Source organism: Ranitomeya imitator, chromosome 3 (genome assembly GCF_032444005.1).
Source record: "Ranitomeya imitator isolate aRanImi1 chromosome 3, aRanImi1.pri, whole genome shotgun sequence".
Lineage (NCBI taxonomy): Eukaryota > Metazoa > Chordata > Amphibia > Anura > Dendrobatidae > Ranitomeya > Ranitomeya imitator.
The window spans coordinates 727,404,249-727,420,782 of NC_091284.1; the positions used below are offsets into that span (position 1 = coordinate 727,404,249).

The 16,534-nt window shown below is 44.2% G+C and overlaps 1 long non-coding RNA gene across 1 annotated transcript in view; it reads right to left on the reverse strand.

The window, feature by feature from the left end:
- Positions 1-246: 246 nt before the first annotated feature.
- LOC138672310 (uncharacterized) overlaps positions 247-16,534 on the reverse strand; it is a 34,706-nt gene continuing 18,418 nt past the window's right edge. The window contains exon 4 of the long non-coding RNA XR_011319703.1: positions 247-572. This is a non-coding gene — a long non-coding RNA (uncharacterized lncRNA). The remainder of the gene's footprint in view (positions 573-16,534) is intronic.

The following is a 16,534-nucleotide window of genomic DNA, read 5'->3' on the forward strand; positions in this document are numbered from 1 at the left end:
AGTTAAAGTCCCCCATAACGAGGACCTCATTATGGGTTGCAGCTTCATCTATCTGCTTTAGAAGTAGAATTTCCATGATTTCTGTTATATTTGGGGGTTTGTAACAGACCCCAATGAGAATTTTGTTACCATTTTTCCCTCCATGAATTTTGACCCATATGGACTCGACATCCTCATTCCCTTCGCTAATATCCTCCCTTAAAGTGGACTTTAGACAAGACTTTACATAGAGACAAACCCCTCCTCCTCTCCGATTTTTACGATCCTTTCTAAACAGACTGTAACCCTGTAAGTTAACTGCCCAGTCATAGCTTTCATCTAACCATGTCTCGGTTATTCCCACTATGTCAAAGTTACCTGTAGATATTTCTGCTTCTAGTTCTTCGATCTTGTTTGTCAGGCTTCTGGCGTTTGCGAGCATGCAGTTTAGAGGATTTTGTTTTGTTCCAATCTCCTTGCTGTGGATTGTTTTAGAAATGTTCTTACCACCCTTCTGAGTATGTTTTCCTGGTTCTTCTTTGTTCGAGTCTAATGTTTTTCTTCCCGTCCCCACATAGATATACAATTCGTGGCTATTAAGAGAAAAAGATGAAAAGATAAACAAAGTTTTTTACCCAAACTTAGCTTCCAGCCTCGACGCGTTTCCCCGTCCATACGGTTCATCAGGAGGCACACAATGGAGAGCCAACTAATCAGTGGATATGAGGTGTCATGATGAGAGGACAGACCTGTCTGGACTCGTGTAGAGCTTGTTTAAATATCCCACCATGAAGTAAAAGGTCCAATCCCTGTCCCCATTCAAAACACACCCATTCTCCCTGTTATGAAAGGTAATTCAGTACCACAATGGACATAGAGGTCAGCGCACATACAGTGACCTGGCAATAACCCAAAAAACAAGAACGAGCTCTGAGACGTGGGAACTCTGTTGACCGCAATCCCTAATCCTCTCCAACCACACTAAAGGCAGCCGTGGATTGCGCCTAACGCTCCCTATGCAACTCGGCACGGCCTGAGAAACTAGCTAGCCTGAAGATAGAAAATAAGCCTACCTTGCCTCAGAGAAATACCCCAAAGGAAAAGGCAGCCCCCACATATAATGACTGTGAGTTAAGATGAAAAGACAAACGTAGAGATGAAATAGATTTAGCAAAGTGAGGCCCAACTTTCTGAACAGAGCGAGGATAGGAATGGTAACTTTGCGGTCAACACAAAACCCTACAAAAACCACGCAAAGGGGACAAAAAGACCCTCCGTACCGAACTAACGGCACAGAGGTACACCCTCTGCGTCCCAGAGCTTCCAGCAAGCAGAAAAAAACAAATTGACAAGCTGGACAGAAAAAAACAGCAAACAAATAGCAAAGAGGAACTTAGCTATGCAGAGCAGCAGGCCACAGGAACGATCCAGGAGGAAACAGGTCCAATACTAGAACATTGACTGGAGGCCAGGATCAAAGCACTAGGTGGAGTTAAATAGAGCAGCACCTAACGACTTCACCACATCACCTGAGGAAGGAAACTCAGAAGCCGCAGTACCACTTTCCTCCACCAACGGAACTTGTGACCACAGGAGGGAGCTCTGCCACAGAATTCACAACATCTCCCATAATGCATCGGGTGTAATCACAATACAAGTCTCTTATAATATATAATTTACTGCAAGTACCCATAACCACGGCCTATTCCCAATTGACGCAGCTCTATAGGGTCTTTTTATAGTATCATAGCCTGCCATCTAGATGTCGCAGAACTAGACCCATCGTGGGACAAGTGGATTAAAAGCATCTCCGTGGAAAGGTGAGGAATATTGTTGTTTTTTTAACCTGTTTTGCAGATGATGAGGGCATTGGGGGAATGGGTGAGGTTGTAAGTATGGTTTAATTAAGATTATTAACCCCTTTCTACCAATGGACGTACTATTTCATCCATGTGACCTGGGCCCTAATTCCCATGGACGGAATAGTACATCCAATGTGATCAGCCGCGCTCATGGGGGGAGTGCTGACATCCGGCACTATGTGCCAGGAGCGGTCACGGACTGCTCCCGACACTTTAACCCCTGGAACACTGCGATCAAACAAGATCGCAGCATTCCGGCGGCATAGGGAAGCATCACGCAATGTGATGTGATCGCATTGTTTTGAGCGTCTCCTCTGTTCTCCTCCCCTGCAGGCCCCTGGATCCAAGATGGCCGCAGGGGTCCTTCCAGGTACTGCAGGGAGGTGGGCTGTCAGCGCGTGCTGAGAGCAGGCGTCGGCAAGCCTCCTGCACTGCCTGTCAGATCGCTGATCTGACACAGTGCTGTGCAAAGTGTCAGATCAGCGATCTGACAATATATAGTGATGTCCCACCCTGGGGCAATGTAAAAAAGTAAAAATAAAAAAAATTACACTGTGTAATAATATATTTTTAAAAAAATCCTAAATCAAGAAAAAAAATATTGTTCCAATAAATACATTTCTTTATGTAAATATAAAAAACAATAAAAGTACAAATATTTAGTATCGCTGCATCCGTAACGACCCCACTAGTTAACCCCTTCAGTGAACACCGTAAAAAAAAAAATGAGGCAAAAAACAATGCTTTATCATCATACCGCCGAACAAAAAGTGGAATAACACATGATCAAAAAGACGGATGTAAATAAAAATGGTACAGCTGAAAACATCATCTTATCCTGCAAAAAACGAGCCACCATACAGCGCCATCAACAAAAAATAAAAAATTTATAGCCCTCAGAATAAAGCGATGCAAAAATAATTATTTTTTATATAAAATAGTTTTTATTGTATAAAAGCAACAAAACATAAAAAAGATATAAATGAAGTATCGCTGTAATCATAGTGACCCGATGAATAAAACTGCTTTATACATTTTACCAAACGCGGAACAATATAAACGCCCCCCCAAAGAAATTCATGAATTGCCGGTTTTTGTTCATTCTGCCTAACAAAAATCAGAATAAAAAGTGATCAAAAAATGTCATATGCCCGAAAATAGTACCAATAAAAACGTCAACTCGTCCCGCAAAAAAACAAGACCTCATATGACTCTGTGGACCAAAATATGGAAAAATTATAGCTCTCAAAATGTAGTGATGCAAAAACTATTTTTTGCAATAAAAAGTGTCTCTTAGTGTGTGACAGCTGCCAAACAAAAACCAGCTATAAAACCTGCTATAAATAGTAAATCAAACCCCACTTTATCACCCCCTTAGTTAGGGAAAAATAATAAAATTAAAAAAATTATTTATTTCCATTTTCCCATTAGAATTATTATTAGGGTTAGGGTTGGGGCTAAAATAGGGTTAGGGTTAGGGCTAAAGTTAGGGTTAGAGTTGGGGCTAAAGTTAGGGTTAGGGTTGGGGCTAGAGTTGGGGTTAGGGTTTGGATTACGTTTATGGTTGGGTTCGGGGTGTGTCAGGATTAGGGGTGTGGTTAGGGTTATGATTAGGATTGGGATTAGGGTTAGGTGTGTGTTGGGGTTAAGGGTGTATTGGGGTTGGGATTAGGGTTAGGGTGTGTTCGGGTTAGGGGTGTGGTTATTGTTAGGGTTGGGATTATGGTTAGGGGTGTGTTGGGGTTAAGGGCGTGTTGGGGTTAGGGGTGTGGTTAGGGTTGGGATTAGGGTTAGGGGTGTGTTAGGGTTAGGGTTGGAGTTAGATTTGGGGGCTTTCCACTGTTTAGGCACATCAGAGGCTCTGCAAACGCAACATGACGTCCGATCTCAATTCCATCCAATTCTGAGTTGACAAAGTAAAATGGTGCTCCTTCCCTTCCGTGCTCTGCCGTGTGCCCAAACAGAGGATTACCCCCACATATGGGGTATCAGCGTACTGAGGACAAATTGGACAACAACTTTTGCTGTCCAATGTCTCCTGTTACCCTTGGGAAAATAAAAATTTGGGGGCTAAAAGATCATTATTGTGGGAAAAAAATGATTTTTTATTTTCAAAGCTCTGAGTTATAAACTTTAGTGAAACACTTGGGGGTTCAAAGTTCTCACAACACATCTAGATAAATTCCTTGGGGGTCTAGTTTCCAATATGGGGCCACTTGTGGAGAGTCTCTACTGTTTAGGTACATCACAGGCTCTGCAAACGCAACATGACGCCCACAGACCATTCCATCAAAGTTTGCATTCCAAAATGCCACTTCTTCCCTTCCGAGCCCCGACGTGTGCACAAACAGTAGTTTTCTCCCACATATGGGGTATCAGCATACTCAGGACAAATTGGACAACAACTTTTGTGGTCCAATTTCTCCAGATGCCCTTGGGAAAATACAAAATTGGGGGCTAAAAGATCATTTTTGTTGAAAAAAAATTAATTTTTTAATTTTTACAGCTCTACATTATAAACTTTAGTGAAACAATTGGGGGTTCAAAGTGCATACCACACATTTAGATAAGTTCCTTAGGTGGTCTAGTTTCTAAAATGGGTCACTTGTGGGGGGTTTCCACTGTTTAAGCACATCAGGGGCTCTCCAAACGTGACATGGCATCTGATCTCAATTCCAGCCAATTCTGCGTTGAAAAAGTCAAACGGGGCTCCTTCCCTTCCAAGCTCTGCCATGCGCCCAAACAGTGGTTTACCCCAACATATGGGGTATCAGCATACTCAGGACAAATTGCACAACAACGTTTGGGATCCAATTTCTCCTGATACCCTTAAGAAAATAAAAAATTGGGGGCAAGAAGATCATTTTTGTGAAAAAAGTATGATTTTTTATTTTTACGACTCTACATTATAAACTTCTGTGAAGCACTTGGGGGTTCAAAGTGCTCACTACACATCTCAATAAGTTCCTTAGGAGGCCTAGTTTCCATAATGGGGTCACGTGTGGGGGTTTCCAGTGTTTAGGCACATCAAGGGCTCTTCAAACATGACATGGCATCCTATCTGAATGCCAGCCAATTTTGCATTGAAAAGTCAAATGGCGCTCCTTCCTTTCCAAGCTCTGCCGTGCGCTCAAACCGTGGTTTACCCCCACATATGGGGTATCTGCGTACTCAGGACAAATCGTACAACAACTTTTGTGGTCCAATTTCTCCTGTGACTCTTGGTAAAATAAAACAAATTGGATCTAAATTTATTTTTTTGTGAAAAAAGTCAACTGTTCATTTTTTTTAAACATTCCAAAAATTCCTGTGAAACCTGCAGGGTTAATAAATTTCTTAAATGTGGTTTTGAGCACCTTGAGGGGTGCAATTTGTAGAATGGTGTCACTTTTTAGTATTTTCTATCATATAGACCCATCAAAGCGACTTCAAATGTGATGTGGTCCCTAAACAAAATGGTGTTGTAAAAATGAGAAATCGCTGGTCAACTTTAAACCCTTATAACTCCCTAACAGAAAAACAGTTTGGTTCCAAAATTGTGCTGATGTAAAGTAGACATGTGGAAAATGTTACTTATTAAGTATTTTGTGTAACATATCTCTGTGATTTAAGGGCATAAAAATTCAAAGTTGGAAAAATGCAAAATTTTCAAAATTTTCACCAAATTTCCATTTTTTTCACAAATAAACACAAGTAATATCAAATAAATTGTATCACTATCATGAAGTATAATATGTCACAAGAAAACAATGTCAGAATCACCAGGATCCGTTGAAGCATTCCAGAGTTATAACCTCATAAAGGGACAGTGGTCAGAATTGTAAATTGGCCCGGTCATTAATGTGCAAACCACCCTTGGGGGTAAAGGGGTTAAAGGAGCCTGTGCCTTTCAATTAAAGGACTTTTTTTCTGGGGTGTCTCCCCAACTATCACCACACTTGCCACTACTACAGGGAAAGTGGGAAAAGCGAGGCTAAGTGCCAGAATTTGTGCATCTTAGAGATGTGCCTTTTCTGGGGAGGCTGAGAGATGATGTTTTTAGCCTGGGGGGCAGCATCTATGGCCCCTTCTAGGCTATTCCACCTCTCGTGTCTCCTCTTTTCCTCATACAGGTCCTTCTCAAAAAATTAGCATATAGTGTTAAATTTCATTATTTACCATAATGTAATGATTACAATTAAACTTTCATATATTATAGATTCATTATCCACCAACTGAAATTTGTCAGGTCTTTTATTGTTTTAATACTGATGATTTTGGCATACAACTCCTGATAACCCAAAAAACCTGTCTCAATAAATTAGCATATTTCACCCATCCAATCAAATAAAAGTGTTTTTTAATAACAAACAAAAAAAACATCAAATAATAATGTTCAGTTATGCACTCAATACTTGGTCGGGAATCCTTTGGCAGAAATGACTGCTTCAATGCGGCGTGGCATGGAGGCAATCAGCCTGTGACACTGCTGAGATGTTATGGAGGCCCAGGATGCTTAAATAGCGGCCTTAAGCTCATCCAGAGTGTTGGGTCTTGCGTCTCTCAACTTTCTCTTCACAATATCCCACAGATTCTCTATGGGGTTCAGGTCAGGAGAGTTGGCAGGCCAATTGAGCACAGTAATACCATGGTCAGTAAACCATTTACCAGTGGTTTTGGCACTGTGAGCAGGTGCCAGGTCGTGCTGAAAAATGAAATCTTCATCTCCATAAAGCATTTCAGCCGATGGAAGCATGAAGTGCTCCAAAATCTCCTGATAGCTAGCTGCATTGACCCTGCCCTTGATGAAACACAGTGGACCAACACCAGCAGCTGACATGGCACCCCACACCATCACTGACTGTGGGTACTTGACACTGGACTTCAGGCATTTTGGCATTTCCTTCTCCCCAGTCTTCCTCCAGACTCTGGCACCTTGATTTCCGAATGACATGCAAAATTTGCTTTCATCAGAAAAAAGTACTTGGGACCACTTAGCAACAGTCCAGTGCTGCTTCTCTGTAGCCCAGGTCAGGCGCCTCTGCCGCTGTTTATGGTTCAAAAGTGGCTTTACCTGGGGAATGCGGCACCTGTAGCCCATTTCCTGCACACGCCTGTGCACGGTGGCTCTGGATGTTTCCACACCAGACTCAGTCCACTGCTTCCTCAGGTTCCCCAAGGTCTGGAATCGGTCCTTCTCCACAATCTTCCTCAGGGTCCGGTCTCCTCTTCTCGTTGTACAGCGTTTTCTGCCACATTGTTTCCTTCCAACGGACTTACCATTGAGGTGCCTTGATACAGCACTCTGGGAACAGCCTATTTGTTGAGAAATTTCTTTCTGGGTCTTACCCTCTTGCTTGAGGGTGTCAATGATGGCCTTCTTGACATCTGTCAGGTCGCTAGTCTTACCCATGATGGGGGTTTTGAGTAATGAACCAGGCAGGGAGTTTATAAAAGCCTCAGGTATCTTTTGCATGTGTTTAGAGTTAATTAGTTGATTCAGAAGATTAGGGTAATAGGTCGTTTAGAGAACCTTTTCTTGATATGCTAATTTATTGAGACAGGTTTTTTGGGTTATCAGGAGTTGTATGCCAAAATCATCAGTATTAAAACAATAAAAGACCTGACAAATTTCAGTTGGTGGATAATGAATCTATAATATATGAAAGTTTAATTATAATCATTACATTATGGTAAATAATGAAATTTAACACTATATGCTAATTTTTTGAGAAGGACCTGTAGTTTGTAAGCTTGCGAGCAGGGCCCTCATTCCTCCTGGTATCTATTTTGAACTGTGATTTCTGTTATGCTGTAATGTCTATTGTCTGTACAAGTCCCCTCTATAATTTGTAAAGCGCTGCGGAATATGTTGGCGCTATATAAATAAAATTATTATTATATTATTTATTATTAATATCAGCCTGCAGCTGTCTGCATAGCCTTTGCTGGTTATAAATTATAAAGGACCCTATATCATTGTATACAGCTGTGAGCTATATTAACAGCCAGGGAAGCTCCATGGGCATTACCCCCTTCCTAGGCTATACACATCAGCCTTCGGCTTTCCCTCTGCTGGTTGTGGGAGAGCCCGTGCCATTTTTTTCAGAAAAATAATCTTTTATTAAGCTGCACGCACACTGTGCTAATTTTATTTGTTACTGACATCTGTATATGTACCTATTCTATTTATATTTACTATATGTAACTCTATGTAATCTATATACATATATAAATGTGTGTGCCAATATATCTATTCTATCTATTGTAACCTCTCAGTGTGATTTTACTGTACACGGCACATGAATTGCCAGCTTTTCAAAGGACATCGGTGCGTAAAATTCAGTCAGCACTCGCATGGTCCGAGTGCTGTGCGATTTTTTTCTCACACCCATAGGCTTGCATTGGCAAGTCTCAGCCGAGTCTCAGTGACAATCGCAGCATGCTGCGATTTTACACACATGCCGAATACAGCTGAGAAAATAAACGCTGATGTGAACTGCCCCATAGATTAACACTGGGACGAGTGTTATACCTTCATCAGCCGCTCCTGCGCTATAAATATACAATAAAAAAAAACCTGCATGGGTTCCCCTGTATTTTTGATAAGCTGCCAGGCAAAACTCACAGCTAGGGGCTGCAACCCTCAGCTGTCAGCTTCATCAAGGCTGGTTATCAAGAATAGAGGGGTCCCACTCCCCATGCTGTATTTTTTAATTATTTAACTAAATAATTTTAAAAAGCGGCATGAGCTCCCCCCATTTTTGACAACCAGCCTTGCTAAAGCAGATGGCTGGAGGCTGGTATTCTCAGGCTGGTAAGGGGCCATAGATATTGGGCCCACCTCAGCCTAAAAATAGCAGTCCGCAGCCACCCAGAAAAGGCACATCTGTTATATGCCCTATTCTGGCGCTTCGTCTGGCTTTTCCCACTTACCCTGTAGGGGTGGCAAGTGGGGTTCATATTTGTGGGGTTGATTTCACCTTTGTTTTGTCCGGTGACATCAAGCCCACAGATTACTAATGGGGAGATGTCTAAAAGACACCTATCTGTTATGAAAGGCAATTCAGTACCACAATGGACATAGCGGTCAGAGCACATACAGTGATCTGACAATAACCCAAAATCATAGAACGAGCTCTGAGACGTGGGAACTCTGCAGACCACAATCCCTAATCCTCTCCAAACAACACTAGAGGCAGCCGTGGATTGCGCCTAACTCTGCCTATGCAACTCGGCACAGCCTGAGAAGCTAACTAGCCTGAAGATAGAAAATTAGCCTACCTTGCCTCAGAGAAATACCCCAAAGGAAAAGGCAGCCCCCCACATATAATGACTGTGAGTTAAGATGAAAAGACAAACGTAGAGATGAAATAGATTTAGCAAAGTGAGGCCCAACTTTCTTAACAGAGCGTGGACAGAAAAGGTAACTTTGCGGTCTACACAAAGCCTAAAGAAAACCACGCAAAGGGGGCAAAAAGACCCTCCGTACCGAACTAACGGCACGGAGGTACACCCTTTGCATCCCAGAGCTTCCAGCAAAAAATTAGACAAGCTGGACAGAAAAAATAGCAAACAAATAGCAAAGAAGAACTTAGCTATGCAGAGCAGCAGGCCACAGGAATGATCCAGGGAAAAGCAAGTCCAACACTGGAACATTGACAGGAAGCCAGGATCAAAGCATTAGGTGGAGTTAAGTAGAGAAGCACCTAACGACCTCACCAGATCACCTGAAGGAGGAAACTCAGAAGCCGCAGTACCACTTCCCTCCACCAGCAGAAGCTCACAGAGAGAATCAGCCGAAGTACCACTTGTGACCACAGGAGGGAGCTTTGCCACAGAATTCACAACAGTACCCCCCCCTTGAGGAGGGGTCACCGAACCCTCACCAGAGCCCCCAGGCCGACCAGGATGAGCCACATGAAAGGCACGAACAAGATCGGGACCATGGACATCAGAGGCAAAAACCCAGGAATTATCTTCCTGAGCATAACCCTTCCATTTAACCAGATACTGGAGTTTCTGTCTAGAAACACGAGAATCCAAAATCTTCTCCACAATATACTCCAATTCCCCCTCCACCAAAACCGGGGCAGGAGGATCAACAGATGGAACCATAGGTGCCACGTATCTCCGCAACAATGACCTATGGAATACGTTATGTATGGAAAAAGAATCTGGAAGGGTCAGACGAAAAGACACAGGATTAAGAACCTCAGAAATCCTATACGGACCAATGAAACGAGGTTTAAACTTAGGAGAGGAAACCTTCATAGGAATATGACGAGAAGATAACCAAACCAGATCCCCAACACGAAGTCGGGGACCCACACGGCGTCTGCGATTAGCGAAACGTTGAGCCTTTTCCTGGGACAAGGTCAAATTGTCCACTACATGAGTCCAAATCTGCTGCAACCTGTCCACCACAGTATCCACACCAGGACAGTCCGAAGACTCAACCTATCCTGAAGAGAAACGAGGATGGAACCCAGAATTGCAGAAAAATGGCGAAACCAAGGTAGCCGAGCTGGCCCGATTATTAAGGGCGAACTCAGCCAAAGGCAAAAAGGACACCCAGTCATCCTGATCGGCAGAAACAAAGCATCTCAGATATGTTTCCAAGGTCTGATTGGTTCGTTCGGGCTGGCCATTAGTCTGAGGATGGAAAGCTGAGGAAAAAGACAAGTCAATGCCCATCCTACCACAAAAGGCTCGCCAAAACCTTGAAACAAACTGGGAACCTCTGTCAGAAACGATATTCTCTGGAATGCCATGTAAACGAACCACATGCTGGAAGAACAATGGCACCAAATCAGAGGAGGAAGGCAACTTAGACAAGGGTACCAAATGGACCATCTTAGAAAAGCGATCACAGACCACCCAAATGACTGACATCTTTTGAGAAACGGGAAGATCAGAAATAAAATCCATAGAGATATGTGTCCAAGGCCTCTTCGGGACCGGCAAGTGCAAAAGCAACCCACTGGCACGAGAACAGCAGGGCTTAGCCCGAGCACAAATCCCACAGGACTGCACAAAAGTACGCACATCCCGCGACAGAGACGGCCACCAAAAGGATCTAGCCACTAACTCTCTGGTACCAAAGATTCCAGGATGACCAGCCAACACCGAACAATGAACCTCAGAGATAACTTTATTGGTCCACTTATCAGGGACAAACAGTCTCTCCGCTGGACAACGATCAGGTTTATTAGCCTGAAAGTTTTGCAGCACCCGCCGCAAATCAGGGGAGATTGCAGACACAATTACTCCTTCCTTGAGGATACCCGCCGGCTCAGACAAACCCGGAGAGTCGGGCACAAAACTCCTAGACAGAGCATCCGCCTTCACATTTTTAGAGCTCGGAAGGTACGAAATCACAAAGTCAAAACGGGCAAAAAACAGCGACCAACGAGCCTGTCTAGGATTCAACTGCTTAGCAGACTCGAGATAAGTCAAGTTCTTATGATCAGTCAATACCACCACGCGATGCTTAGCTCCTTCAAGCCAATGACGCCACTCCTCGAATGCCCACTTCATGGCCAGCAACTCTCGGTTGCCCACATCATAATTTCGCTCAGCAGGCGAAAACTTCCTGGAAAAAAAAGCGCATGGTTTCATCACTGAGCAATCAGAACCTCTCTGCGACAAAACAGCCCCTGCTCCAATCTCAGAAGCATCAACCTCGACCTGGAACGGAAGAGAAACATCTGGTTGACACAACACAGGGGCAGAAGAAAAACGACGCTTCAACTCTTGAAAAGCTTCCACAGCAGCAGAAGACCAATTGACCAAATCAGCACCCTTCTTGGTCAAATCGGTCAATGGTTTGGCAATACTAGAAAAATTGCAGATGAAGCGACGATAAAAATTAGCAAAGCCCAGGAACTTTTGCAGACTTTTCAGAGATGTCGGCTGAGTCCAATCATGGATGGCTTGGACCTTAACAGGATCCATCTCGATAGTAGAAGGGGAAAAGATGAACCCCAAAAATGAAACCTTCTGCACACCAAAGAGACACTTTGATCCCTTCACAAACAAAGAATTAGCACACAGGACCTGAAAAACTGTTCTGACCTGCTTCACATGAGACTCCCAATCATCCGAGAAGATCAAAATGTCATCCAAGTACATAATCAGGAATTTATCCAGGTACTCTCGGAAGATGTCATGCATAAAGGACTGAAACAGTTATGGAGCATTGGCAAGTCCGAATGGCATCACTAGATACTCAAAATGACCCTCGGGCGTATTAAATGCAGTTTTCCATTCATCTCCTCGCCTGATTCGCACCAGATTATACGCACCACGAAGATCTATCTTGGTGAACCAACTAGCCCCCTTAATCCGAGCAAACAAATCAGATAACAATGGCAAGGGGTACTGAAATTTAACCGTGATCTTATTTAGAAGGCGGTAATCTATACAAGGTCTCAGCGAACCATCCTTCTTGGCTACAAAAAAGAACCCTGCTCCTAATGGTGACGATGACGGGTGAATATGCCCCTTCTCCAGGGATTCCTTCACATAACTGCGCATAGCGGCGTGCTCAGGCACGGATAAATTAAACAGTCGACCTTTTGGGAATTTACTACCAGGAATCAAATTGATAGCACAATCACAATCCCTATGCGGAGGTAGGGCATCGGACTTGGGCTCATCAAATACATCCCAGTAATCAGACAAGAACTCTGGAACCTCAGAAGGGGTGGATGACGAAATTGACAGAAATGGAACATCACCATGTACCCCCTGACAACCCCAGCTGGACACCGACATGGATTTCCAATCTAATACTGGATTATGGGCTTGTAGCCATGGCAACCCCAACACGACCACATCATGCAGATTATGCAACACCAGAAAGCGAATAACCTCCTGATGTGCAGGAGCCATGCACATGGTCAGCTGGGTCCAGTATTGAGGCTTATTCTTGGCCAAAGGCGTGGCATCAATTCTTCTCAATGGAATAGGACACTGCAAGGGCTCTAAGAGAAACCCACAACGCTTAGCATACTCCAAGTCCATCAAATTCAGGGCAGCGCCTGAATCCACAAATGCCATGACAGAATACGATGACAAAGAGCAGATCAAGGTAACAGACAGAAGAAATTTTGACTGTACCGTACCAATGGTGGCAGACCTAGCCAACCGCTTAGTGCACTTAGGACAATCAGAGATAGCATGAGTGGAATCACCACAGTAGAAACACAGCCCATTCAGACGTCTGTGTTCTTGCCGTTCAACTCTGGTCAAAGTCCTATCGCACTGCATAGGCTCAGGTTTAGGCTCAGGTAATACCGCCAAATGGTGCACAGATTTACGCTCACGCAAGCGTCGACCGATCTGAATGGCCAAAGACAGACTCATTCAAACCAGCAGGCATAGGAAATCCCACCATGACATCCTTAAGGGCTTCAGAGAGACCCTTTCTGAACATAGCTGCCAGCGCAGATTCATTCCATTGAGTGAGCACGGACCACTTTCTAAATTTCTGACAATATACCTCTATCTCATCCTGACCCTGACAAAGAGCCAGCAAATTTTTCTCTGCCTGATCCACTGAATTAGGTTCATCGTACAGCAATCCGAGCGCCAGGAAAAACGCATCGATATTACTCAATGCAGGATCTCCTGGCGCAAGAGAAAATGCCCAGTCCTGAGGGTCGCCGCGCAAAAAAGAAATAACAATCAAAACCTGTTGAACTGGATCACCAGAGGAGCGAGGTTTCAAGGCCAGAAATAATTTACAATTATTTTTGAAACTCAGAAACTTAGTTCTATCTCCAAAAAACAAATCAGGAATAGGAATTCTTGGTTCTAACATAGATTTCTGATCAATAGTGTCTTGAATCTTTTGTACTCTTGCCGAGAGCTGATCCACAGATGAAGACAGACTTCTAATCTCCATCGCTACACCTGTGTACTGAACCACCCAAATGTCTAGGGGAAAAAAAAGGCAAAACACAGTGCAAAGAAAAAAAAATGGTCTCAAAACTTCTTTTTTCCCTCTATTGAGAATCATTAGTACTTTTGGCTTCCTGTACTGTTATGAAAGGCAATTCAGTACCACAATGGACATAGCGGTCAGAGCACATACAGTGATCTGACAATAACACAAAATCATAGAACGAGCTCTGAGACGTGGGAACTCTGCAGACCGCAATCCCTAATCCTCTCCAAACAACACTAGAGGCAGCCGTGGATTGCGCCTAACTCTGCCTATGCAACTCGGCACAGCCTGAGAAACTAACTAGCCTGAAGATAGAAAATAAGCCTACCTTGCCTCAAAGAAATACCCCAAAGGAAAAGGCAGCCCCCCACATATAATGACTGTGAGTTAAGATGAAAAGACAAACGTAGAGATGAAATAGATTCAGCAAAGTGAGGCCCGACTTTCTTAACAGAGCGAGGACAGAAAAGGTAACTTTGCGGTCTACACAAAACCCTAAAGAAAACCACGCAAAGGGGGCAAAAAGACCCTCCGTACCGAACTAACGGCACGGAGGTACACCCTTTGCGTCCCAGAGCTTCCAGCAAAAAATTAGACAAGCTGGACAGAAAAAATAGCAAACAAATAGCAAAGAAGAACTTAGCTATGCAGAGCAGCAGGCCACAGGAATGATCCACGGAAAAGCAAGTCCAACACTGGAACATTGACAGGAAGCCAGGATCAAAGCATTAGGTGGAGTTAAGTAGAGAAGCACCTAACGACCTCACCAGATCACCTGAAGGAGGAAACTCAGAAGCCGCAGTACCACTTCCCTCCACCAACAGAAGCTCACAGAGAGAATCAGCCGTAGTACCACTTGTGACCACAGGAGGGAGCTTTGCCACAGAATTCACAACACCTATCCATTACTAATTTTATAGTTATAATGGTAAATAAAGACACAACCAGAATAAAGTCCTTTATTAGAAATAAGACTAAACATAATTTTCCTTTTTTATTTAAAAATAACAAACACAGTTATACTCACCTAACACCTATTCCACCAAAGCCCTCATTTTGCTGTAATAAAACTAAAATGAAAAACAACAATATCCCTCACCTGAGCGAGCGCAGCGTCAGTGATTGGCGGTGATGTCATCGAGGCTACCTTCGGTCACTGGTGTCAGCAGATGGGACTACAATGCAGTCTGCAGAAGCATCATGTTTGCATATATTTAAAGAGAACCAGTCAGCACGATTTTGGAATATAAAGTAAAGGTATGGCAGTGATGGTGTTATAATACTAATTACATTGTTAGTGCGGCGCCCCACGGTCCTGGTCGTCGCAGTGGTATTGCTTTCCTTTTGGTGAGAGTGATGCTACGTTTGGAGGCAAGAAAAGATAACTGCATCCAGGTATCACAAACATGCAACACATTCACACTCCAGGTCACAAGGGGGAGCTTCTGCTCCAATTTATAAGGTCACTCCCCATATATATATATATATATATATATATATATATACACTGGTAGTCTGTAGGGAAAGTGAGTTAGTTGCTGGCTGAGCTGAGCTTAGTCAGTTCCAGACAGTAGTCTGATGAGGACAGAAGGTCAACAGAGATGTGCATGCCCTCAGAGCTGCAGCTCTCGGAAAGAGATATTGGACGGCAGAATTGTATTGCAGCGAGTGTGAAGGAAGTTGAAGCAAAGGAGAGGATACCAGAAGGGGCCAACCGCGAACAGCTTGCCTCCTTCTGAGGCGCAGAACCCCGGTAGCCGGAACACCGAGGGAATAGGGTCCTCTACACCATATTTCAGAGACTGGCAGGACAGCTAATTGCAAGTTACCTGTCTGCACCTACACCAAGGAGGCATGGTGACACCCCACAGAGCCAGGTCATCTAAGAGACCCTATAAACAGGCTCAAGTCACCAGCCATACGGGTTTTGTCCTATCCTATATGGGGGACAGAGAGAGCGAAACATCATATCTGTGAGACCCTTATGTGAAGCTATAGGCAGTAAGGGACTACACCACTGTAGCGCAAGGGAAGGCTATTGATTTCCACCTGGACAAGGGAACTCTGGACTTGCCTCCAAACCAGCTGGACTGTGCCTACCCTGTGGTCTGGTGCTCTGGACTGTGGATGCTGAAGTCTTCAGTAAAAGGTAAAGAGACTGCAACCTTGTGTCCTCGTTCTTCTCTGCGCCTCTCACCATACCACCATTTACACACCGGGAAGCCCTGGGGATATACTTCACCTGTGGGAAGGTATACCATCTAGCTGCCGTAACATCACCCCAGCAAACCCCTTAAAGCAGCGTCGGTCACCCTGACTGAATACCAAAGGTGGCGTCACGAACATAAACTTTATCCCTTCAAAGACCTTTCCCCTTTTACAGGGGCGGGTTCGCCTACTGCGACCAGGGTCCCTCCACCTGGCAATGGTCAGCATGGATGCGGACCCAATAGGTGGTTTCCACACTTCCCGTGCCCCTAGGACACCTTTGTTTCTCCTGGGAGCTTCTCTCTCCTGTTCTCTCTCTCTCATGCTGGGACGAACTCCTCACAGCTCCCATCTCCAGCTCCAACTCTTTCTCAAGTCTGCTCTTCTCTCCTCCTCCCCACAGACTGCCTGACTTACTAACTCTCTCCTCCCCTTGTCCACGTTCCCCACCCACACCTTCTACCTAATCCCCCCTGGCCTGGAGAGGTCTAGTGATGGGTGCTAGTGTTAGGTTCTGTGTAGTGTCCCCTCCTTACCAGAGAGTTGGGGCACT